Source organism: Pleurodeles waltl, chromosome 3_1 (assembly GCF_031143425.1).
Source record: "Pleurodeles waltl isolate 20211129_DDA chromosome 3_1, aPleWal1.hap1.20221129, whole genome shotgun sequence".
NCBI classification, from domain to species: domain Eukaryota; kingdom Metazoa; phylum Chordata; class Amphibia; order Caudata; family Salamandridae; genus Pleurodeles; species Pleurodeles waltl.
Genome location: NC_090440.1, coordinates 379,959,649 through 379,985,306, shown reverse-complemented (window position 1 = coordinate 379,985,306; position 25,658 = coordinate 379,959,649).

Below are 25,658 nucleotides of genomic sequence, written 5' to 3'. Positions count from 1 at the left end.
TGACCCCATATTGGACCCTGATGTGGGGTCACCCAGTCGGGTTGAGGGAGACACAGAGGGGGATTCCTCCTCTGGCGAGGAACGAGATTTCGGTCGGCCATGGCATCTGGTTCCCACCACACCAGATCTGCAGGAAGCAGAGGTTTCCAATTCGGACATGTGTGACCCTGAGGGTATCTATCATCCTAGATCCTCAGAATGGCGATCGGAACAGAGGGTTGCTGATTATGTTGCCAGCAAGATACAGCAACCTCTATATAAGGAGGTTTGGGCCTGACTGAAAGTCGAATGCCCTGGCCCTACGCTGCCAGGCAAGGTAGCGGCAACTCCGGAGATAGATCCTGAGATGTGTACCTTCTTTGCAAAGTACACTAGAGATCCGAAAAAGGGCATTGTCCGGTCCTGGAGGGCATGCCAGGACAAATTGTTAGATGTGTGAGGACCTCTTAATACATATTACTCAATTTGCCGAGCATGCAATGCATACAGATACCCCCCTGCCGACTGACATTGTGGCTGGGTGGGCCCAGAGGGCGGTTTGCCTCCTGGGCAATGCCAACTGCGCTATCTTGGCAGAGAGGCACCGTTCTTTACTCATAAAGATAGACCCCAAACTGGGGGAACTCTCTGATTCGGAGTCAGTGGCGGTCACCCAGGGTAACCTGTTTTGGCGATCCATTCGTTAAAGAATTGGGCAAGTTTGTGGCCACATTTTCGGTGCTTGATAAAGCACAGACCTCCATTAGTTTTTGGTAGGGCCGGAAGAGGCAGGGGTCGCTCCTCTGGCCATCTCTATCAGCAAGGCCCCAGCACCTACGCCAGCAGAAACAACGGATGGCGGGACGGTCGCCAAGGTGCCTTTTTTCCCAACCGGAGTAGAGGGAAAAACAGACCAGGCAGAGGTTCCCGTGGCAGAGCGAATGCTCCAGGAGGCCCTAACGGTAAGAATTACCCTTTCTTCCATTTTTTCATGCACACATGGGACCATATAACCTCAGATGCCTGGGTATTACAGACAGTGACAGGTTTCCACATAGAATTCTGGGGAACACCGATCCAGGAGTGTCTTTCAAGAGCTTTTGTCTTTTCCGATGCGGATTCAGTACTGATAGATTTGGAGGTTCAGGATCTCTTGCGAAAGGACGCCATCCACAGGTCATTCCTCCACCCCGGGAATTTTGAGAGCAATAGCTTCCTGGTGGAGAGAAAGGACAAAGGCTTCCACCCGGTGAGCAACCTCAAGGCCTTCAATGAAGGGGTAGTATACAGACACTTCTAAATGGAGGGCATGCACATGCTCATGGATCTCCTCTTACAAGGGGATTGGATGATTCGTCTGGACCTCAAGGGTGCTTATCTGACAGTCCCGATTTTCCCTCTGCATCGCAGGTTTCTGCAATTTCTTTGGAGGGAGCAGGTGTTCGAATTCACATCCCTTCCATTCGGCCTATCTTTGGCACTGTGGTGCTTCAAGAAACTGCTCAAACCAGTGGTTGAGTATCTCAGGTCTTAGGAGATTCGTCTAATCATTTATCTTGACGTTATCATCCTGATGGATCAATCCCATGCACAACTTCTGTCCAACGTGACGATGTCTATTGCGCTCCTCCAGGACTTGAGGTTCGTGATAAACCAACAGAAGTTGGACCTTCTTCCCTCACAGTCTATGACCTTTCTGGGGTTTCTCAAAGATTCCAACAAAGCTTCCCTCAGCCTTCCGATCTCCAAGATAACCAAGATCAGGAAGGAGTTGGCAAAGGTCATGAGGCGCAACAGAATTTCACTCAGACAGTTGGCCAGAGTGGTGGGACATCTCTCATCCTCAATTCAAGCCATTTTCCCGGGCCCTCTTCACTACAGGGCTCTTCAGCGCCTGAAAGCTCATCACCTCCAGTGCCGAGTAACCTACTCTGAGTTGATAACTCTTCCCCAAGAGGCAAGAACAGAGCTCCAATGGTGGCTGGACCACATGGAGGCTTGGAACGGCAGAGCGATCTTTGGATCCTCGCCAGATCTGATAATGAAGTCGGACGCCAGCCGTCAGGGATGGGGAGCCCGGTGTGGGGACATCTTGTTTGAAGAATGTTGGACCCCACAGAAACTCAATTTACACATCAATTGTCTGGAGCTCCTGGTGGGATTCTTTGCAGTCAGGTCTCTGACACGAGACAAGGTCTCATGCTGTGTCCTCCTGAGAATGGACAATGTGTCCACAGAACAATACATACATTGCCTAGGGGCACTCGTTCGAGAGCACTAGCAGGATTGGCGAAGGATTTCAGTCACATTTTCCTTCAACACCAGATACCGGTGACAGCGGAATACGTCCCGGGCTCCCAGAATGCACTGGTGGACTGGAACTCCAGATTCCTGGAGGATACCAGCAACTGGCAGCTGGACAGAAGTGTATTTTTGACACTCATGGAGCACTGGGGTCCATGTTCAGTGGATCTTTTGCTTCCAGATGGAACGCCCAACTACGGAGGTACTTCAGCTGGTGCCCGGACCTGGGGGTGACAGCAGAGGATGTGTTTTTTCAGGATTGGGGGCAAGACCAGGGCTACTCTTTTCCCCCCTCTTACTGATTCCGAGGGTGTCAGTTCAAGTGCGTCGTCAGTGGGCTACGGTGGTGTTGATAACCCAACTATGGAGGTCACAACTGTGGTTCCTAACCCTGCTGGAGCTGTCTTGCAACTTTTCAATACTTCTTCTGGATTTCCCGAGAATAATCTTGCACCCCCTCCCCCAGGGCACTATCATCCTCTGGAACTCCAAGCCCACCTCAGTCTGATGGCTTGGAGGATTTCCAGAATCGCTGGGAAGACAGCAGACTTTCAAAGGAAGCTGAAAACTTCATCAGACAGGCCTGGGCTCTGGGCACATGCAAACACTATAGGTCTTTTATCAGTATAAACCAGGGCACACCAAAATAGTCCAGAAGTATTGATCCTTCATAGTCCAAGCAAACACGCTACTGTAGTAGATCACAGTTTATTACTGTTAGACAGTAGTACATACAAATAGTACGGCTGTATTTGGATGTACTACTGTCTAACAGCAATAAACTGTGATCTACTACAGTAGCATGTTTGCTTGGACTTTGAACTTATTTCTCCACTTGGATCAATACTTCTGGACTACTTTGGTGTGCCCTGGTTTATATTGATAAACTCCCTATTTCTGATTGGTCCCCGATCTGTTTTGGACACCCGTGGTGATCGGGTGTCACACCAGGCTGGCACCCTTTCTCTACTTGTTTGTGCAGAATTCAAATATTCTCATTTGTACTATCTATAACATTGGCTCATCGGATGTGCGGCCATTTTAGCATTAACCACCTCTTTTTGTATTGTATGTAAACAGTATAGGTCCACCTGGAACCGCTGGGTGCATTGGTGTGTGGAAAGGCACATCAATCCCATGGGGGCCCAGGTTACAGATATCATAAAAAAATTTGCAGCACTGGCGGAGGCTGGTTTGTCTTAATGCTCGATCAACTCCTTTAGATCGGCAATCTCAGCGGACCACCCGCAGCTGAACTATAACCCAGTGGGGCAGCATCCGTGGGTGTGCAAATTACTTAAAGGTATCAGGATATCCAAGCCCCGGGAACCAAGGTATTCGGAATTGTGGAACAACAATCAGGTTCTACATCTTTTGTCCTCTTGGCAGGACAACCAGTATCTCTCCAGGAAAGAGTTGTCAGCAAAACTAGCTATGTTGCTATGCCTCATATTGTGCAAAAGAGTTTTGGACGTAAGAGCCCTTGATGTATTGGCTAGGGTTTTCTCTCCTGACGGAGGAACCTTCACTGTATCCAGACTGACCAAATGTAATACCAGGTTGGTAACCTATCCAGCTTTTGAGCACACGCCCAAATTGTGTGTTGTCAGATGGCTTAAGGCATACGAAGCGATGACAGCCGAACACCAACCCCTGGGAGAGGCAATTGTTGATTTCGATAAAGAAACCCTTTAGGGCAGTTTCCTCCCCTTCGATTGCTAGGTGGATCAAATGGGTTCTGATGGAGGCAGGCATCAATGTAAATATTTTTGGGGCACACTCCACCCGGGGTGCCATGGCTTCCAAGGCCGTCCAGATGGGCCTATTGAGCCCACACACGCCAGTTATCTAGAGCCTCCACAGCTCCAATTACCTGCAGATAGATGCCCTACGGGATCGAAGTGCTGAGCCTTAATGTCAGGGGCATCAACAATCCAATCAAGAGGAGATCAATTTTGTCCCTCATCGAATGCTTGGGGAGCAACATATGCTTGCTTCAAGAGACCCACCTCCTATCTATAGACACTCAACGCATTCAGTCAAGATGGTTCCCATGACAACTGTGGTCCAAAAAAGGCCATAAAAAAGTGGGGGGGATTCTACTCTTTTTGTGGTTTCAAGGCAACATACTTTCCAAAGGGACCAAAATACCGGGGTGTTTTTTTGCCGGTAGGCTAAGAGTGGGAACACTACAGTTCACCATAGCTAACATCTACATCCCAAATGAGCAACAAGAACCATTTATCATATGCACCCTCACGTCCCTACTACAAACCCCGGACGCAGCCATACTGATTAGGGGTGACCTACATTTAGTCATGGATAATGACCTTAATCGATCGGCCCAAAGATACGACCAAACTGGGGCTATGTCTCTGCAAGACTGTAGCTGGCTAGTGGACTGTAGACTGCTGTTTGGTGATCACAACATCCCACCACCAGGGACTATATAAACTACTGAACAGCACATAATACATATGCTCGGATAGACTACTTTTTGGCCTCCCCGGCAATTGCGACCATGATCCGGGGGACAGATATAACCACTCTCGGACCACGCCCCCCTGACCCTCACTCTACACTTAGGCCATGCCCGCCCAATTACACCACGATGGTGCCTTAAAGATTCCCTACTATATCACCCACAAATGTCTAAGCGATAAGACAGAAGATACTGGATTACATGCAGACCAACAATGACAGCCAAACCACTCTGTCCTCCCTTTGGGAAGCCCAGAAGCTAGCCCAATGGCAAACTCAAAGCCATCTCAGCCTCCAAGAACCGCCTCCACAAAGGAAAACAACCGATCTTAGAAGAGAAAGTCTCAGAACTAGAGGTGATACACAAATGTACAGGGGCGGCCTACATTTGGAGAGAACGTGAGCACACGCGTATGCAACTTAAGTGCCCAGACCTAGATTGGGCAGAATATGCATTACTCCTACTAAAACGCAAGCCTTACTTAGAGGGCAACAGATGTGGGAAGCTGCTAGCGCACCACTTCTGGGCCAAAAGACAGTCTGGCAACATCCAAGCTATCAAACAGACCCCCACTTCGAAGTGTACTCAGATACCTAGATTGCTGAAGTATTTAAGACCTTCTACAAAACCCTGTACGCTGAAGAAAAGGGAATGGAAACAGACCACTCACGGTACCTCATGCCCCACTTAGTGCCACACATCCTGTCACACACAGCAGAATCTCTTGACCATCACATATGGATTGAGGCAGTAACATCAGCTATTGCCTGTCTCATACCTATGAAGTCCCTAGGCCCAGATGTTTTTTCCGCATTATTTTATAAACTTTTTGCCTTGACCTGGTCCCCATTTAACAAGGCTATTTAACTCCTTTGTCTCCTCGGGCACTCTCACCGAGTCTATCCTGGAGGTATCCATCATAATCAAACCCAAGCTGGACAAAGACCCCACCCGGTAGGGGTCATACCGGCCCATATTTCTTCTCAACCGCGACACTAAACTGTTTACCGGCATGCTGGCACATCATCTCAGTCCAATCATTACAAGTCTGGTCTCACCAGATCAGGCCGGTTTTATCCCAGTGTGTCAGTGCGGTGACAACACCAGACATGTGTGCCACCTGATGGACAAGGTCTCACGCTCAAAGACAGTGCCTCTCCTATCCATCAACGTGGAAAAAGCGTTTGATCGAGTTCACTGGCCCTACTTATTTAAAACATAAGAACATTTTGGCTTCGGGGACCATTTCTCCTGCTGGATTAAATGCGTCTATAGCTCCCTAATAGCCAAGGTGCGAGTCAACAGTATACCCTCCGCGCCATTTAACATTTAATGGGGTACAAGACAGGGCCGTCCACTTCCCCTCTTCTATTCACCCTATATATGGAGCCCCTGGCTCAATGCCTTGGATGGCACCTCGTTATTTCTGGTGTCACCTTTGGGGGTAAACAACACCTCATCAGCCTATATGCCGACAACATGATCTTAGCTGTCTCTGAACCACTGACATTCCTCCTTGCCCTAGTCCAAGAGCTACAGTCCTTCAGAAGATACACCGCATTCAAGGTCAAAATTGGAAAATGGCTTATTCTGAACCTATCCACCTCCCCTCAGACAGAAGCGACTCTTAGAAGCCAATTTCCTTTTAAATGTGCCCTCTCCCATACCCCTTACCCGGGGATTCACCTGGTGCAGTCGCTCCAATGAACAGTGTCACCTTTGGAGGTGAACAATACCTCATCAGCCTGTATGCCGACAACGTGATCTTAGATGTCTCTGACCCACTGACATTCCTCCTTGCCCTAGTCCAAGAGCTACAGTCCTTCAGAAGATACTCCGCTTTCAAGGTCAACATGGGGAAATCGCTTATTCTGAAACTATCCACCTCCCCTCAGACTGAAGCGGCCCTTAGAAGCCAATTTCCTTTTGAATGGGCTCTCTCCTATGTTCCCTACCTGGGGATTTACCTGGCGCAACAGCTCCAACGCACAGTGTCCCTGAACTATGAGAACTTGTTTAGACAAATTAAGGGGGACATAGAATTATGGGTCAAACTAGGCCTTTCCTGGTTCAGCCGGATCTCGACCATAAAAATTACCATTCTCCCAAGAATCATCTATCTGTTTCAAACCCTACCATTAACACCACCTAGACCTGCGTTCCACTCATTACAACTCACTGTCAATCGATTCATCTGGAGAGGAAAGAAACCAAGCCTACAGGAAAAACTCCTACATCGATCAGCCCGGGAGCAGGGCCTAGCTGCCCCATCCCTTCTGCAATATTTCTAGGCCTCACTACTGCAGTATATGGTGGAATCGAGCAGACCACTCACAGAGAAACACTGGTTCTTAATGGGACAGGCAGTCGTGGAATCCCATACATGGAAGGAGTCATGGATCCCAAAGAAACACAGAGCCCAAGGGATCTATTCTTCGCCGGTCACACAAGTGATCTTACATGTGAGGGATGCAACCGCAATGAGGAGGGGGCTGACATGCTTTCCTTCCCTTATGACCCCAGTCTTACACAATTCAGAGTTTACACCCGAGCAGCAGCCAGAGCGCTTCCGACGATGGCAGGAAGGGGGCTGTAAATGGTTAGGGGCCCTGTTTGACCCACAGGGATCATTCTCTTCAAGCAGTTAAAAAAGGACTACGACTTGACGGAGGCTGTCTGAGTCTAATATTTACATGTACAACACTGGGTCTTACACCCTATCATACGCTGACACGCACAATGGCCACAAACACCATTCGAGCAATGGCTGATGCTCAAACACACTGACAAGCACTTAATCACTGACCTATATGCTATCCTCGGTAAGGGGGAGATCAAGGACCAGACACCGGGATGGGAAAATGAACTTAGTCAGACCCTGTCTGATGCTAAGTGGGAGGACATATATTACCGAGCTAGACACACCATGCATAATATTTCTAGTGTGGAGACAGACTACAAGATATTGACCTACTAGTATCTCACCCCGGCTAGAATAGGAGTATGGCATAAGGGACATTCCAAAGAATGCTGGAGGGGATTTGGAGCAATGGACACACTAATTCACTTTCTATGGCACTGCCCTAAGCTATCACGGTTCTGGGAACAGGTACTGGATGATATAGGCAAGGCATTTGAGACCTCCATTCTCCGCTTCCCAGCCTATACTTTTCTCTTTCTCCACAACCCTCAGATGTTCCCCCTATACTCCTGTAGGGTTCGATACATGGCACTAGCATTAGGAGCCATGCACCACGTTATCCTGGCTCTATGGGGATCCAATACAGTCCCACAACACATATCCTCCTTGCGCAGGCTGTGGTTCATCTTGGGCATGGAGAAGATCTTGCTCACCCTGCACCAACAATCGTACAAGTACGCCAATGACTGGGCCCCCTTTATACACATCCTATCCACTGAATTTAGAGAACTGACCTGTCCCAACTATCTCAAATTGCTAACGCTAAGATGCAACATGATCCATTTACAATTTACATTGAATCATGTAACTGTATGTGTAAAGCTCCCCAGTCTATGAAAATCCACCCTGTGCTTCCTGTGGCCCTGTTGAAATAATATTTTTCAAAAACATGCCTTGCTTCAAAATCCTTCACGACTTCAGATCACTGTGGCTTAAGTATGTGTAGTGCATAAGTAACAGAAATGTGGTTATTATTTGGGAGGTACCTCTATCAACTCAATAAGCCCACTCTGGCTAGGTCAAAACACAATTCAGAGAGGATCTCTGCTCATTCATTTGTAGCTGTGGCACAGTTAGCAGATAATCCCCAGAGAAGTGCATGCTAAGTTCAATCGACCCCAAAAATGTTACAGTAAAGGAAACAATGCAATTTTTAGAAAATAAGACAAACATCATAATAAGCAAAAGGCCCCAAGATCATCAAAATAGTTTAAGGGGAACCAGTAATAATGTTTGAATTTTAGGCCGAAAATCACCTAAAAATGTCAAGCAGCATGGAAAAGCAGAAGTTTGTGGTGGAGTGGGACCTAGATGCCATTTCAGTTGAATCGTGATGCAGCAGAAGTCGGATGAGCAAAGTAAGTCATACCGGCCAAAGGGTTTACCTTAAGATTTAGGGCCGAATTAAGCTCACGCCAATCAGGCAGGTGTTCCACAAGGGTGACCGAGTAACTCCATCACCCTGGTGGGGGTTCTGACCACCGAATTAATAAATGACCACCAACGTGTCAGTGAATTATAAAGCATTGGCAGGAACCACCATCACAGTAGCTCATCTCAATACATCTTGCTATTTTTTGCAGGGAGTTCTCATCATGACACAACCTTGCACCAAATAGTTGTATTTACTTATTTTGAAAAAGAAAAACCCAAAACAGGATTTTTAAACTTAAAAAAATAATGCTCCTCTCACCATGGGAGTCATCTCCCATGGTGGGGGAAGCATTATTTTAATTTTATAGTCCCTTACTACCAGGAATTGCCTGGTGGTGACAGATAGTAAAAAATAATGGCTAGATGTCCAACTATCTAAAGTGAGTTGTGGACATGTGGACATTTCTTTATTGGCCCTAACTCCCCATGGCCATCAGAGAAGCTTGGCCATGGTGGAGAAGGAGAAGTCTCCACCTTGTCCAAACTAAAGGTCTACCCCCATATAGATTGGGCAAGCGGATCACTATGTTGACGGAGAGGGAATTCCATCATCAACGGGCCCTTAGTCTGCAACTGCTGTGAAAGTTTTTTTCTGGTCAGTCCTGCCCTCCATGGCTCCTCAGGGCAGACATCTGGGCACTAAGGGCCAGATGTAGATAGGTAAAAATTAGCGACTTGCAAATTGCGACTCTTTGCGACTCGCAATTTCCGACTCGCTAACTGCAATGCAGGTAGAAAACGCAAGGACAATTTGCGACTCGCACACGGAGTCGCACCGCAGATAGCGAGTCTGCTGTTTGGGAGGTCGCTTTTTGCGACTGCGCAAAAAACGGACACGCAATTTGCGAGTGGGTGTCGCAAATTGCGACTGTGCCGAAAATTGAATGCAGGTGCTGCAGAACACTCTGGAAAACACTTGCTGGCACATGATGATGACATCACAGCCAGGAAGTTTACAAATACACCTGGGAGGAGGGAGGACCACACCCATTTCAACTGCAGCACTGCAAACACACAGAGCTCCAGCAACCATGGCTGAAACCCCAAGGAAGAGGAAACTGAAGTTTGCTGAAAAAGAGTTGGAGGTGCTGACTGAGGAGTGTTGTCAGCACCATGACCAGTTGTTTGGCAGGGCAGCCCTCACCATGCCAGAGACAGAGAAAAGGAGACTCTGGATGGAGATCCAGGAAAAAGTCAACTCCCTGGGGGTCAGCCACCGGAGTATTGAGGAACTGAAAAAAAGGTGGTACGACCTGCGCTCCCGGACCAAGGAGAGGGTGGCAGAGCGGCTCCGGGAGATGAGAGGCACAGGAGGGGGACCATCAACACTACCACCACCCACACCCCTTGAGGAAAGGGTAGAAGAGACCCTTGAGCCTGAGGCTGTAAGCGGGATGGGCGATCTGGACACCTCTGAGGCAGGACCATCAACCGGTGAGTACCATGTGACATGCATGTACCCTCATTAATGCCATACCCCCACCCACCTTGTACACAGGAGCATGCACAACCAAAATAGTTCCATTTCAGAGTAGCAAACACCAGTATGGTGCATTATGGGCAATGTAGTCAAGTAGGCAGTTCATAGGCAACAGTTTATTAGGAAGTTGAAAACAGATAGTAGATACTGACAGTGTGTTCCCTATGTCCCACAGGTCTCCCACAAGACACCCCCACCAGCCCAAGCAGCCAGGGGCCACTGGTCAGCCAGCAGACACACGAGGGAACAGGACCAGCTACCACTGCGACCTGCACCACCGACACCATGTCCCCTCACGAAACACCTGTTGCAGTAGTGGTGTGTGAGCCTGCACCAGGTACCAGCCAAAGTGCCACGGGAGACATTACAGGGCCTCCACCGCGTCGCAGGCGACGTGGAACTCCATCCTCAGAGCGGCAGGCAGAGTCAGGGGATGCCTCCACACTACAAAGCGAGGCCGCACTCCTATGGGGTCAGCGCCTGCAGACACAGGAATTAAGGAGGATTACCGGGGCATTGCGGCGCATGGAGCGCAATCATGGCAACAGTATGCAGCTGGTACATTCAGAGTTGCAACTGATCAGTTCTAACATGGGCGACCTTGCACTCTCCATGAGCCAACTAGTGGCAGGACTGCTAACACAGACAGAGAGTGCACGGCGCAGGGACCGCCAGCTGCTGAACCGCCTAGACAGGATGTCCTCCTCAATTGTAAGGCTGGCTGTGAACACAACAGGTCTGTCTAGGCGCACGGTCAGCTTCCAGGTGGACATGGGCCACTTTTCCAGTGATGTGGCACGTGGACTGGGCCGTCTCAGCCACGCTATAGACCTAATGGAGGCATGGCAGGTGGCCAGGGGCACAGGCGACACGCCACAGGACAGTGAGGAGGGCTCCACTGTCAGCAGTGTCTCTGCCGGTGACACCAGGGTGCTTCGCAGTGGAAGCACAAGGCAGGGCACTGCTTACCCCCCTAGTACCAGCCATGCTGGCCGAGCCCGCCATAGGGTCTGAGCTCCACACAGTCCTGGGGTTGGGGCACATGACGTCAATGTGTCCCATGCCAGGTGGACTGTTGAAGCCCCTGAACTGTTCCAATTGTAAATTGTTTTTGTGTTTGCACTTATTAAATCACTTGTTCTTTCCACTTAACACATGGACTCTTTGTGTGTTACATTGGTGAGTATGGTAAAAGTTAGCACGTACCTTCCAAAGTATTGGTTTGCCATGTGTTCCCGTCTCAGTCTGCCTTGATTTGCGATGCTCCTGTCCCCATGATGGCGATGTGGTAGCTCTTGCTCTTCATCCTCAGAATCTGGGTCTTCAGGGGTGAGAGGTAGCCCACGTCTAGTGGCAATGTTGTGCAGTATAGCGCATGCGACAACGATTTTGAAAGCTGTTATTGGGGTATACTGGAGGGCACCTCCACTTCGGTGGAGGCATCTGAACCTTGCTTTCAGCAGTCCAAAGGTACGTTCGATGATGTTCCTGGTCCTCTTATGTGCACTGTTGTATCGCCTCTCGGAATCATTGCTGGGTGTTAGGTACGGAGTTAGTATCCATGGTCGTAGTGCATATGCACTGTCACCTGTTTGGCACAAAAAGTACAATGTTAGCAGGGCATGGGTGGTTTCCACATTGACCTGTGTGTATGTCTGCAAGGTGTTATCAGCTCTACCTAGGAGGTATCCGTCTCCAAACTCCCCACGTTCTAGGCGTTGGTGTATCCCACTGTGCCTGAAAATGTAGGAGTCATGAGTACTGCCTGGAAATTTAGCAACCATGTCAGTGATGACATAATGGGCGTCACATACCACCTGAATATTGAGTGAGTGGGTACACTTCCTATTGCAGAACAGATATTCCAGGTTTGCAGGAGGGCATATTTGTATATGTGTCCCATCTACACACCCTATGACATGGGGGAAGTTGGCAATCCTGTAAAATTCCAACTTGGTACTGTTGGTTTCTGCCTCATTCCTGGGTAGGTATATGTATCTCGACATGTGTGTGAGTAAGGCGTCTAGGAATGCCCTAAAGAACCGTGAGAGTTCACTTTGGGATACCCCACCTGCCACAGCAATGACCCCCTGATAGCTACCCGAGGCCAAGAGGTGCAGTGAGCATAGCACTTGCACATGCGTAGGGATGGCGCAGCCGCGCACAGTCTGGCGTTCTAGCTGTGGTTTGAGTAATTCTATTAAATCTAGTATCGCTGCGCTGCTAAGTCTATATTTCTCATAAATCTCCTCAGTTTGTTGGAAAAGTGTCTGCCTTGTTCTGTATATCTTCTCCTGTCTCTGGCTCCTCCTCCTCCTTTGCTGGGCGGCGTGGGCTCTCCTCCTCACTGCTATCAGGTATATCTCCGCCATCTTGAGTAACCCAGATGCCTTCTGGGTCTCCTTTTATACTTTGGTAATGGTTACCACCTGCTCTGAGTTAGTGGTAAATTGGAAGTGCAAAATGGGCTTTTTGCGACTAGTTGCTATTGCATATGGTTTGCTATTTGTGGGTCGCAAAATGGGGTCGCAAATTTTGCGAGTCGGTAATGGCTCGCGTCGCATTTTGCGAGTCGGAAATGGGATTTTTGTATCCCATTTCCGATTTTGCGGAGTCGCAAATTGCGAATCGGGCCATTTGCGGCTCGCAAAAGTTTGCTACATGTCACCCTAGGTCTCTCTCCAGGCAGGATATTGTCCTCTTTAGTTAGCTGAGTTATCTTGAAGTCCGGAGGTATTCTACTTTTTTTGTTTCTGAAGTAGGTGAACAGGTGGCCAACCATGTGACACTTGGAAAGCAGTTCCAGTCCCTGAGTGCCAGCAGGAACCAATAATCCAACAGGAATCATAAGTCGATAGTCTTCTTCCAGCAGGGTCTTCTTTCTCATTTTCTAGGTCCACAAATGTTCTGAGGAAGTGGTGGTGGAGATGCCAGATTCATTCTTGCACTATCTAGTGAAATAAATAATTCTACTGTCCAATCCTAACTATTGTCTTGCAGTCCCCCCACTTCGTTTTGTGGCAGTTTCACATTGCCTTACGGTAAAATTACCCAGAAACCTTTTTTTAAGATGGCAAAAGACACCTGCAACCAGGCAGGCCTTTCATCAGCTCCTAATCAACTCCCCCATTCAGATGAGCCCTCTTCTCACCTGATATGGGTCGAAACTGTTTACCCCTCCTATTGTGACTAGAGCCAGGCTGTCTTGGAGGGTCATGAAAATGAATTGGAGACACCCTTCTTTACACTTCCAAGTCAAATAGGTAGCAGTGAATCTGTATGTTGTTCTGACAAATTATCCTAGCCACACCCAGATAGCTAATCACTTCTAAGAGGTCATCAGTTGACACCCATTGGCCCTTCCTCAGCTCAGAGGCAGACTATTGCCCTTAGAGCCAGGATCTTAAACTTTCCCAGTCAAAGATGTGTATTTCAGCACCAGAAATGTGATGGGTGGCAGAACTAGTTTAAGCTAGTTCTGACTCAAGCAGCCAGTACATCTTCTTGCATTTACTTTTCTGCTTGTTAACAGACATCTAATTTCTAGCCATTTTCTAAGTGGAAATAGGGAGATAATTAATTCTGTCTTAACTTACTTGGGGAAAAGTCCAGCACAGCATATAGAGTGAAATAGCTTTTAGCTTTTATTTCTCAATGAGAGCAAGCTAACCCCGATTTGTACTGTTCCATAGTGTTATATGTGAACCCTGACATGGAGTTTACAAGGCACACCTTAGATGTGATTTATGAATATATAATAATACATTTTTCATACATTACAAAGTGCGGCTCATGGCAGGCATATGTTCTTGTCATGTATGCAAATGGTGTTAATATACCCTGCAGCACAGATATAGCATTTCACTGTCCATGACACAGGTGCCCTTTAGGCACAATTTACCATGGACTCATAAAGAAGTTAAATGGTTCAAATAGAGGGTTCTAAAGTATAGCACATTTTAGATGAAAAGTAGAGGCACTTTACTGCTGGTTATTAATAGTAAAGAACATAGGCCCTCATTACAACCTTGGCGGTTGGTGATAAAGTGGCGGTAATACTGCCAACAGGCTGGCAGTAATTACCCCCAAATTATGACCATGGCAGAAACAGCTCAGACAGACAGCCACTTTAACACACCGACCGCCAGGGCGGAATCAACAGGCATCACAGCGGTAACCGCCTACAGCCAGGCGGAAGCCAATATTCCGCCCACTGTAATAAGACACAGGAAACTGCCACATTTCTGGGAAGGTACCAACGACATCAAAAGCCTGGTGGAAACAGATCTCAGAAGTCAAAGGACTCACCTGTGGAGACTTAGGGAAGAAACATGATGCCATGGAGCCCGAGCTGCACATATTCCCAATGTTGATTTACGTCCTGCTCCACTACCAACACCAATGATGGTGAAGAAGACCACGGTGAGTACAGCTGCCTAGAGCACAGGAGAGAGGGGAGGAAAATGACAGTGACACACACACGCAACACCCCCACCCCCAACACCATACTCACAAGCAGATGCAGTAAAATAAATTTTTTACCCCGTACCCCTCAGGAATAATGCAAGAACAACTCCAATAGATCAAAGTGAGTGTAATAAGATAAAATAGTAGCAATACCTGCATCCAAATCAAAAAGTATATACATATTTACAAATGAAGGGACACTGCCCAGTCCTCAATGGTCATGGGCCACAGGGCCACATTACAAAGTCCAAGGTCGCACTTCACTCCTGCAACAACACGGAGAGAACACTGCAGGGGCATCAGGTCAAAAATAGGCAGGCACCTCAGGGGGACGGCGAACGGGGGGCACCTCAGCCGGCAAATAATACAACGCCACTGGTCCTGGAGGGGGCAACATGCTCATCGCATTGTCTTGGGGAGTGCAAGGCCACAGTCTCTCAAGTGGGTGACTTGCCCACTGGCTCTGGAGGGGGAAACATGCCCTGTGCTTGGTCCTGGGGAGTGATAGGCCACAGTCTCTCAAGTGGATGGCTTCTCCACTAGTTCTGGAGCGGGCATTGTGCCCATTGCTTTTTCCTGGGGAGTGCAAACCCACAGTCTCTCAAGTGGGTGACTTGCCCACTGGCTCTGGAGGGGGCAACATGCCCTGTGCTTGGTCCTGGGGAGTGATATGCCATAGTCTCTTAAGTGGATGGCTTCTCCACTGGTTCTGGAGGGGGCATCATGCCCATTTCTTTGTCCTGGGGAGTGCAAGGCCACAGTCTCTCAAGTGGGTGACTTGCCCACTGGCTCTGGAGGGGGCAACATGCCCTGTGCTTGGTCCTAGGGAGTGATAGGCCACAGTCTCTCAAGTGGATGGCTTCTCCACTGGTTCTGGAGGGGGCATTGTGCCCTGTGATCTTCATCCTGGGGAGGATGGGGTGAGTGGAGGGGGGATTGTGCCCTGTGATCTTCATTCTGAGGAGGATGGGGTGAGTGGATGGCATCTCCACTGGTTCTGGAGGGGGCATCGTGCCCTGTGATGCAGCTCTTGGGGAGTGCAAGGTCACAGTCTCTCAGGTGGGAGTCATACCCACAGGATTTTCAAGGGGCAGGCCCCACAACAGTCCATGGAGGCAGGTCTACAGAATGTCTGCCGGCGGTGAGGGCTGTTCAGTGGTGGCAGTGGTGCTGCTGCTCCTGGTAGTGGTGGGTTAGGCTCCAGCCCATCCCCTGCAGCCTTGGACGGCTGCCCACTGGTGCTGCTGCTGGAGGTGGAGCTGGTGGCGGTGCTGCTGGCGGAGCTGGTGGTGGTGGGGGGAGGCTCCAGCCCATCCCCTGCAGCCTTGGACAGCTGCCCACTTGTGCTGCTGCTGCTGGTGCTAGTTGTGGGGGGAGGCTCCGACCCATCCCCTGCAGCCTTGGACTGCTGCCCACTGGTGCTGCTGCTGGTGGTGGTGGCAGTGCTGCTGGCGGAGCTGGTGGTGGTGGTGAGGGGAGGCTCCAGCCCATCCCCTGCAGCCTTGGACGGCTGCCCAATGGTGCTGCTGCTGCTGGTGGTGGTGCTGCTGGCGGTGCTGCTGGCGGAGCTGGTGGTGGTGGTGGGGGGACTGGCTCCAGCCCATCCCCAGAAGCCCCGGACGGCTGCACCACCATGGTGGGTGGTGTGGGCTCCGACAGTGTCCCAGCACCAGGCCTCTTGTCCTTACTGCCTGCTGGTGCAGGCCCCTTGCCTTTCCTGCCAGCAGCTGGGGATGGCTACTTGCTCCTTTTGGCAGCCGCTGGGGGGTGGCTCCTTGCCCTTCCTTCCTGCAGCTGGGGGTGGCTCCTTGCCCTTCCTTCCTGCAGCTGGAGGTGGCTCCTTGCCCTGCCTTGCATCACTTGGGGCAGGCACCCTTTCTGTCTGGCTGGCTGGTGGCCGGGATCCTTTCCCACCTGGAGTTGCTGTGGACACTACTGTGCCCATGGACTGGGTGGCTGAGGTGCTTGCCTGTGTTTGGGGTAGGGAAGAGGTCAATGGTGGAGAGGAAAAGCTTATTAGGGACATTGTGGCGGGAAGAGGGAGAAGGTGTGTGAGTGGAGGAAGAAGGAGTGGTTGTAGGAGGTGTCAGTCTGCTGTGTTTGGGTGCAGGTGCATGGGCTGGATGCTGTTGTGAGGTGGATGGCTGTTGGGTGTCTGAGTGCTTTCATTTGTGTACTTTGGGAGGAGGGGGCACAGACACAGTGGGAGAGAACACAGGGGACGTGTGCATGGATGTTGGGCTGGTGACTGCCAGTGTGGTGTGTGTTCTGATAGGTGTGCTGGTGATGGTGGTAGTGGATGAGGATGTAGTGCATGCAGGTGTGAAGTGGAGACGCAACTGGGAGGGGGGTTGAGGAGGAGGAGGGGGCCACTGTGGAGGCAGTGAATGTTGGTATGTCTGCATCTGGATGGTGTTTGTGTGAGTGCCTATGGGGTGAAGTGTGGTGCTTGTGTTTGCCATGTCCACTCTTGTGTGTTGTCCTGTTGGCATGCTCGTCTGCCTGTGTGCTTGGGATAGTTTGGGGTTGAGGAGAATGGGACTGGGAAGAGGAAGTTGGAGGGTGGATACAGGGACAATGGCTGCCATCAGAGAGGAGGCCAGACCCTGGATTGATCTCTGCTGGGCCACCAAGCCAGTGTGAATGCCCTTCAGAAATGCATTGGACTGTTGCATTTGGGCTGCCGGCCCCTGGATGGCATTCACAATAGTTGACTGCCCAACAGAGATGGATCGCCGGAGGTCAATAGCCTCCTCACTCAGGGCTGTAGGGCTAACTGGGACAGGTCCTGAGGTGCCTGGGGTGAAGGAGATGCCCACCCTCCTGGGTGAGCGGGCACTGGCAACTCACTGAGGGGCTGCTGGGAGGGCAGTGCTGGTATGGGGGGTGGCGGCTGTACCTGTAGCTGGGGTGGGCACAGAGGTGTCCACCACCACCAGGGAGCTTCCATCGGAGGAGGTATCCATGTCCGAACTCTCCCCTCCAGTCTCCTCCGTGGTGCTCCCCTCGCCCTCCGTCCCACTGGTGCCCTGCCTGTCAGTGGACTCTGCCTCCTGGGTCCTGTGGGATGCAGCTCCCACCGTTGCCGGTGCCTCTGCTCCTCCGCCAGATGACGCTAATGCACATAGGGGCAGGATGGCAAAACAAAAAGTGGGGGGGCAGACAAAGGATACACTTGGTCAATGGCGGCACCTGTACCAATGTTGGCGTACACAACACACTCACACACAAGGAACAGCACTATGCACTAGGCAATGCACTACCAGTTACAATGCTATTCACCAGGACATGGGTAGGGACAGATACCACCAACTGCAGCATACCTGGGACCCACACACCCCTGCCCAGTAGCAGATGCCTACAAGCTAGGTTGGAGGAATTTCATATCAGTACTCTGCCCAACATGGGACCTACTCTGCAATGTCAGGCCTGGCCTAGGGGCACCCACAGGCCCACATCCCCCACCCGGATACCACCCCAGCAGGCATAAGTAGTAATGAAGGGCACTGCACTTACCCCCTTGTTGCTGCTGTGATGCCCCCAAGCGGCTATCCAGCTCCGGATAGGCCACTGCCAGTATGCAGGCCATCAGGGGGTTCAGGGTTCGACGGGGGACCCTTCCTCGTTGGGAGGCCATCCCCAGCTGGGCCTTCGCCGTCTTTCATGCCCAGCATTTCAGGTCCTCCCTCCGTTTGCGACAGTGGGTGCTCTGCCTGCCATGGACCCCCATGGTCCGCACGTCCTTTAAGATGGCACACCATATACCCTTCTTCTGATGGGTGCTGACCTGCAGAGGAAATAGACACAGGGAAAGATATTAGTCAGACCGTCCTGCCTGTTACACTCATGGACCACCATGCCCATTATCATCCCCATTAGAGTAGACATGCCCCAGCATACATGCTGCAGCTGTCCAGGGCCCATCCACCAACACCCCCTCTACACGAGGCCTTCACACACAGCACTCGATGCATTCATGCCCCAGGCATCGTACTCACAGTGTACTCACCTGTTGGTCTGGAGGCCCATACAGCAGTCAGTATTGGGGTTGGAGCCCATCCACCAGTCTCTCCAACTCTGCCGAGGTGAAGGCAGGGGCCCTTTCCCCAGTCACACGAGTCATGGTAGGTTCCAGACACAGGTCACAGTAGCACATGCAGGGTAGGTCTTCTCCTGTTGAAGGTCAGGTAGCAAGTGAATGAACAGATACAAAATGGCGGTGAAGTCTGCGGCATTGCATACCGTCACCGCCGGCGTACATCACCATTGGCCACTGTACCCCATAGGGCCCAATGATAACCAATGAGGAGTTGCACAGCGGTTCCCAACCGTCTCCCGCAACGGCGCACAACGTCAGCGGAATGACCTCATTTCCACCTGTCCCTCCATACTGGACAGGCGGACGCCATTTCAGGGGGGGCAGGCCATGTTCCTAACTGTGTCACAGTTCACAATTTCACATTCTGGACATATGCAACCAAAATATTGTATCAATCACAATATGCAGTGAACTGTGCTGGTTACAATGTACTGATAATGACCAACTGCTCACTTTTTTGCCCCATAGATTGCAACTGCTGTGGATGAATAGGAGATGGAGACATCCCCGTGTACACACCCCTTGCTTGTGGACTTGACACCAATGGAAGACAGACACATTATCCTCACCTACAGACTTGACAGGGCAACAGTCACAGAGCTGTGTGCCCAATTGTAGCCTGACCTGATATTTGCTATCCGTCACCCCACTGGGATCCCCCCTCTTCTGCAAGTGCTATCAGTGCTCCATATTTTGGCAACAGGTTCTTTCCAAGTGACAGTGTGCTTGGCAGCAGGAATGTCACAGCCAATGTTCTCAATAGTGCTGACCAGAGTGTTGTCTGCCCTGATTAAACACATGTGCAGCTACATCGTTTTCCCCCAGGTGGAGGATTCGTCCACAGTGAAGGCTGACTTCTATGCAATGTGACATATTCCCAACATCATTGGTGCGATTGATGGGACACATATTGCACTTCCACCCCCCACCCACCCCGGCAAAAGGAACAGGTCTTCAGAAATCGAAGAAGTTATCACTCGATGAATGTGCAGATGGTGTGTTTGGCAGACCAGTACATCTCCCATGTCAGTGCTAAGTATCCAGGCTCAGTGCATGATGCTTTTATCCTGAGGAATAGCAGCATCCCAAATGTGATGGCCCAACTCCAGAGGCACAGGGTGTGGCTAATAGGTGAGCCATGGTTCCCACCGAGTGAATGTTGGTGTAGGGGTATGGTGTGGGACATAAGGGTTAGTGTGTGGCTAACAGTTGTCCCTCGATATTTGCAGGTGACTCAGGTTACCCAAACCTATCATAGCTACTGACCCCTGTGAGGAATCCCAGGGCAAGGGCTGAGGAATGTTACAATGAGGCACATGGGCGAACAAGAAGGATTATTGAAAGTACCTTTGGCCTCCTGAAGGCCAAGTTTCGGTGTCTCCATCTAACAGGTGGATCCCTGTGCTACTCACCCAAGAAGGTCTGCCAGATCATTGTGGCATGCTGCATGTTGCAGAACCTTGCCTTGAGTCGCCATGTGCCTTTTCTGCAGGAGGAGGAGGCTGGAGATTGCCGTGTGGCAGCAGTGGACCCTGTGGACAGTGAAGATGAGGAGGCAGAGGATGAGGATGAGGACAACAGAAGTGCAGTCATTCGTCAATACTTCCAATGACACACAGGTAAGACAGTGTTATTTCACATTTCAGTAACAGTTTGATGTGTGACATTGTCACTGGCAGGCAGGCTGTGAATTTCTACTTCTATGCCCAATCACTGTACCCAGTGGCATCTCCTTTTTGCTGATATTGGTGCCCCACTATTGCTCCTGGTGTGTTCACTGGAGCCAACCACAGGTCTTTCCTATGTTAACATTACTGTACAGTTGAATTGCAATGTTTAAAGCTTGTTAAACGAATACACACTTAAATCATTTGACATACTCCATACTTGTATTTTTTCAAAGTGTGTTTATTGCAGTACTCTGATGAAATGGGGGGAAGTGCTATGGGCTGGGGTGATGGTGGAGGAAAGTCCAGGTCAGAGTCCAGTTAATTGGTATCACTGGGGCATTGGAAGGGGAGCAATGGCAGTTTAAGGTGGACAGGGTGACAGAGTGGGACACAAGAGTGACAATCAGGAGAGTCTTATTTCCTGGCGGGGGTCTTGGCAATAGTCTCTTGCTTCTGTCTGGGAACACAGGGAACGTTTGCCGGGTGGTTCTCCTTCTACAGGGGGAGGGGTGCTGGTGTCCTGTTGGTCCTGTGGCTGGGCCTCCTGTCCACTAGCGGCAGTGGAGGTGGAGGGCTCTTCAGTAGACTGGCTAATGTCAGGGACCTGCTGGTGTGCCACTGCCTCCCTCATACTGTTGGCCATGTCTGCCAGCACCCTTGCAATGGAGACCAGGATGGTGTTAACGGACTTCAAGTCCTCCCTGATCCCCAGGTACTGTCCCTCCTGCAGCCGCATGTTCTCCTGCATCTTGTCCAGGCTCTGGCCCAGCGTATCCTGGGAATGCTGGTATGCTCCCAGGATCGCAGTGAGTGCCTCCTGGAGATTCAATTCCCTGGGCCTGTCCTCCCCCTGGTGCACAGCAGTCCTCCCAGCTTCCCTGTTGTCCTGTGCCTCTGTCTCCTGAACCGTGTGCCCACTGTCACTGTCCCCAGGTCCCTGATTGTCCTGGGTTTGTTGGGTTCCCTGGGACCTCTCTAGTGGTGGACACACTGCTGATTGACGTGTCCTGGTGAAAGAGGTATGGGTCCTCTGGGTGGGTGCTGTGGTTGTGTTTCCTAAGGGGGGAGGCTCTGTGGTGGTGTGAGACTGGCCCTGGGTAACCGACTGTCCGGTGGTCCCTGATGGGCCAGGTTGGTCATCCAGATCCAGGCAACCAGAGCTGCTATCATCACTGTGGGCCTCTTCTGTGGGGGGACTGGATGTTGCTGGCACCTCTTCTCCGGTGACATTGGCTGGGATACCTGTGGGGATGTAAATGCAGTGTTATTGTTTCTGTGTGTGACATTGTGCATGGGTGGGTTGCCATCTATGGTTGTTATTGCCCTGGCTGCTTTGCCTTGTGTCAGTTGTTATTTGATGGGCTAGCTGATTGTCTCTAGTGTGCATGCTGTAGTAATAGATGTCCATGCAGGTCTGTGAGTGGTGTCCATGCGTTGGTATGGCATGCAGGGCTTGGCATTGAGATGAATGGGTTGTGATGGTGGGGTGTGTGGGAAGTGGTGGTGTGATGGGAGTGAGGGTAAGGGTGGGGGTATGTGATGGCTTGCAGGTGGCGGGTGATAGTGATAGAGAGTTGACTTACCAGAGTCCAGTCCTCCTCCTACCCCTGCCAGGCCCTCAGGATGCATGATTGCCAAGGCTTGCTCCTCCCATGTTGTTAGTTGTGGGGGAGGAGGTGGGTGTCCACTGCTAGTCCTCTGTACTGCGTGCTGGTATCTTTCTGCAATGGAATGCACCTTCCCCCGTAGGTCATTCCACCTCTTCCTGATGTCATCCCTTGTTCTTGGGTGCTGTCCCACGGCGTTGACTGTGTCCACAATTCTCCGCCATAGCTCCATCTTCCTAGCAATGGATATCTCTGCACCTGTGATCTAAATAGCTGAGGCTCTACCTGGATGATTTCCTCCACCATGACCCTTCGCTCCTCCTCAGAGAATCTGGGGTGTCGTTGTGGTGTCATTGGTGTAGTGTGACTGGTATGCGTGAGGATATGTAGGGTGATGTGTTGGTGTGTGATATAAGGTGCGTGGGTGGTTTATAGGTGATGGTGGTATGTGGCTCTGGTTGTGTGGGTGCTCTTGCTGTCTGTCTCTGCTGGCATTTATTAGCATTCATAACAGTCAGGTGTGTATAGTTTGAATTGTCCAATGTGTTTTTTTTTGGTTAGTGTGTGTGTATTTTGAGTGCGGCGGTATGTACCGCCAATGGTTTACTGCCATTGAATGTCCGCCGTGGTGATTCGTGGATCATAATGTTGTGGGCATTGTTCTGTTGGTGTAAGGGTGTGGGTTTTGATACCACCAGTTTATCACTAACCTTTGGGCTGGCGGATTTGTGTGTGTGGCTGTATCGGGATGGGTTGGTGTGTGTGTGTCATAATATGGTTAGCTGATATCCACAGCGGCGGCGGTATGTTGGCGGCAAGTGGGATTTGCCACCAATGTCATAATGAGGGCCATAGAGTTCTAAAGCCAGAACATCCAGACAAACAAGAATTGGGAGATAATATCAAAAAGGGGGAATTATTTCCAATGGAGATCTATTTTAAGTCCCTGCCATCAATATTTTATATAAGAGGGCTTTCCAGTACTGGTGGCTGGCCATGTATGGTGCTGGACATACTGTAGGTTTGAACTGGAGTACATTTAATACTGTGCTAGGTCCTTTGGTTGTATAAACATGTATAAACATGTTATGATATGTCTTGTTATGTATATTTGTAAAGTGCACTATCACCTGCAAGGGCATACTGGCACTGAGCTGTTGTGCCTAAAGATTTTACTATAGTAGGCTGGTTAATTGAAAAACAAGTCCTCAGCTTCTTGCAGAATTTAAGAAGAGAGGAGGAAGACTGCCAAATTCTGAATGTTTTGTAGTCTTTCTTTTGCTTGGTGATCCCTCTGCACAGGGTGTTCCCACAGTCTAACTTGATGGTGACTAGGGCATGAGTGCCAGATTTTCTATTGTTACTTAGGAGCCATTTAAAGATCTTCCTCAGCATCTTCATTGTGCGAAAGCAGAGGGCAATGATGGGGTTGACTTATGCGGTCATGTTGAGTTTGCTGTCGATGATTATTTTGAGCTTCCTGATGTGGTCTCTGGGTGTGGTTGTGGGTGTGGGTCAGAGTTCGGCTGGCCACAATTTGGAGCTCCATGGTGAGGTTTTCTTGCTGAAGATCACTACTTCTGTATTATTGGTGTAGAGCTTGTCATGTAGACAGTGAACTTGTTTCTTGTGTTGGAAATCTTGTCGGAGAGGGAGAGTATGAATTGCATATCATCTGCATAGGAGAGGATGTTGATGTTGTGTGCACAGATTATATTGGCCAAAAGGATCATATATGCATTGAAGAGGGATGGGGTTGAGAGATGAGCCATGGGGCATTCTGCAGAACAATTTGCGGGCACCCGAGAAGTAAGGTGGCAGGATGGCAGCTTGTGTTCTATTGATTTTGAAGGAGCAGATCCAGAGGAGACCGGATCCTTGGATGCCAATCTTGTGCAGCTGCCTGATGAGGATGGGGTGTGCAGCCTTGTCAAATGCTGCAGAGCGGTCCAGGACAATGATGGCTGCTGTGTCTCCTCTGTGAAGGATCATGCAGATGTCATTTTTGGAGGAGATGACTGCTGTTTCTGTACTAAGGTTGGTCGTGATTCTGGACTGCATAGCCTTGAGGAGCAGGTGACTGCTGAGGTGGTCACTGAGGCATCAGTTGATTAATTTCCCTAAAACCTTTGCTGGGTATGGTAGGAGGAAGATGGGTCTGTAGGTGGAAAGCGTGGCTGGGTCAGTAGATGGCTTCTTGAGCAGAAGAATGACATAGCATGTTACTAGGGGCCAGATGTATGATTCTGGCCCATTGCGATTCGGAAATTGCGATTTTTAAGAAATCGCAATTACCGACTCGCAAAGGGCCATGTATCACATTTGCGATTCGGTAATTGCGATTTCTTAAAAATCGCAAATGCAATTACCGAATCGCAAATTGCGATACTGGCCCATTCGCAGCTATGGGCCTCTTGGCCCATAGCTGCAAGTTTTTTGCATTTCCTAAATTGCGATTTCTGAACCAGAAATCGCAATTTGGGAAATGCAAAAGGGCAGGGAGCTGGGGGCCTAAGGCCCCCTCTCCTGCACCCCAATTTTTTTTTTTACAATGTAAAGTACACACATGCCAAAAGGGCATGTGTGCTTTACATATTAAATGTAAAAATGCAGTTTTACTGCATTTTTAAATTTTGCACCAGGTTACCACCTGGTTGCAGACAATGGTATTTTGCATGTGCAAAATACCATTCTGCAAAAAATCGCAATTTGCGATTTTTTGCAGAATAGCCTTGCGACCTGGATTTTGCGAATCGCAATTTGCGATTTGCAAAATCCAGGTCGCAACGCAGAAAATCGCAATTTTTGCGATTTTCATTTTGTGGTCTGCAAATGCTTTTGATGCATTGCAGACCACGATTTTGCACTCGCAAACGGCCGATTTCGCTGTTTGCGAGTGCTAAATCATTTGATACATCTGGCCCTAGATGTCCAGGAATAAGGCTGAGACAATGGAGGCATTGAAAATGGATGTTAGCATTTTGCCGTTTGGTAGGAGTCTCTTGGTGAAGGTGACGTGGGGGCAAGGGTCAGTTGGGACCCTGGAGTGGAAGGCCTTCATGGTTGAAGTGATTTTGATTGTGGTGATGGCAAGCCATGAGCTCAAGTTTCATTGATTGACCATCATGGGAAGATGACTTGGAAATATGACAGGATCTGTTTGAGGGTCAGTCTTGTAAAGTTGGCTCCAACCTCTGTTTAATCGGGTGCAGTTATGTAAGTCTACACTTTGTAGTACATTTAAACAAAATGGAGGATAGCCAAAAGTAGTAAATGTACTATGAGTTGAAAGAGAATACTCAAATATAAATTTACCTTTGTAAATAGTTATTTGAGGTCCATAGCATCTCTGCTAGGCAATAGTGAACCATATTTGCTACAGGGGCTGTTGTCAGAATTTTGGAAACCTGACAACCTGTTATTTTTGGAAAGCAA